The 1,270-nt window shown below is 50.1% G+C and overlaps 1 protein-coding gene across 2 annotated transcripts in view; it reads left to right on the forward strand.

Moving 5' to 3' along the window:
- Nucleotides 1-1,270, forward strand: part of Ror1 (receptor tyrosine kinase like orphan receptor 1) — a 291,697-nt gene that overhangs the window by 849 nt on the left and 289,578 nt on the right. The window lies entirely within an intron of this gene.

Here is a 1,270-nt window from a genome sequence, read left to right on the forward strand (position 1 = left end):
CCCAGTGCCCGGGTGCCCTGCGGAACGCGTCTCCCGCTGCGACTGAGAAGCATAAGGCGGCGGCTGGGAGCGGGCCGAGCTGGGAGCCCAGTGCTGCATTCCCGGGCGCTGTGGGGAAAGTTGATTAAAGTCCCTGTGCCTCGTTTCTAACGCTCCTGCGGGGGCGGAAGGGTGCAGCCTGGGTTCCTCCTGCCCCGCCCCCCCAGCCCTAACCTGCGGGATCGCTCTGGATCTTTTATCATGCATCTTTCGTTTTCAAGCTGGAGCTGTGTTTAGGAGAAGGCTCTGGTTTCCTTAGATCCGTTCGCTGCAAAAGAGGTGTTTACTAGGAGCGGAGCGTAGTTTACTTTCCCCCTAGAAAGCACTCTGGAAAGAAATCGTGAGTGGATTTTGATGTCTCGGAGGCGACTTGGGGAGTAGGAGGCAGCAGCATTCCCCATAGGTGAAGCTGAAGCCAGCCCTGCAGTGCGGTTGAGCTAATCCGGGCTCCTCAGGGTAAACACAGGTCCTAATTGTAATTAAGATGTGCATCGCCTGGCGGGAGGCACCTTCCTTGTCCTGAGAGCCCTAATGAAATGTAAACAGTAGGTCACGTGGAGGCTTTGCCGAGCTTCTGGCCGTGTGCCAGGACCCCTGGGTGACGCCTGAGAGTGGTCCACGCTCCTGTACGCCTTAAACATCCTCTGAAGTCCGGCCTCGCCACAAATTGAGAAGTAGATAACAGGAGATTCTACTTCAGGTAGGGCTCGCAGCTTGGGCCTTGGTTAATCCACGTATTTCCTCTCTGAATTCCATTACTTTGTACTTTGCAGCAGTGATTGCTTTTAGGCGGTGTCGGGGGGAAGGGGCTGGGGGTGAGGGAGAGGGAAAATTTCACCTTTTTGGTCCTTTGCCTTTAAATAAATCTCCATGCAATAACATTGCATGTAACCGTTTTGTCTAACTTGTCTCCTTTAACTGATTATAAGCTTTAAAACATGTTAAAAAGAGTTTTGCCTATTTGGTACTCTACTGATTAGCTCAGCCCTGCCCTACATTTTTAACTTGTTTGTTGTCTTATAAATTCCCTTCCATTTCTTCGAAGCCTTTTCCTTCTCTGAGGAGCTCACATTCCCTCTCCTCCTATCTGAGGCTCCCAAGGTAAACTAGCCACTATCTCAGAAAGTCTGTTAGACGAGGAGATATATTTCGTTTAATAACAAGAAACAAAAAACCCTCAGCATTTCTTCCATTGCTTTTCCATCATTGTCCAGGAGATAATCTTTTTTTT

This window comes from Fukomys damarensis, unplaced genomic scaffold (genome assembly GCF_012274545.1).
Source record: "Fukomys damarensis isolate Sample0158 unplaced genomic scaffold, DMR_v1.0_HiC HiC_scaffold_33, whole genome shotgun sequence".
Lineage (NCBI taxonomy): Eukaryota > Metazoa > Chordata > Mammalia > Rodentia > Bathyergidae > Fukomys > Fukomys damarensis.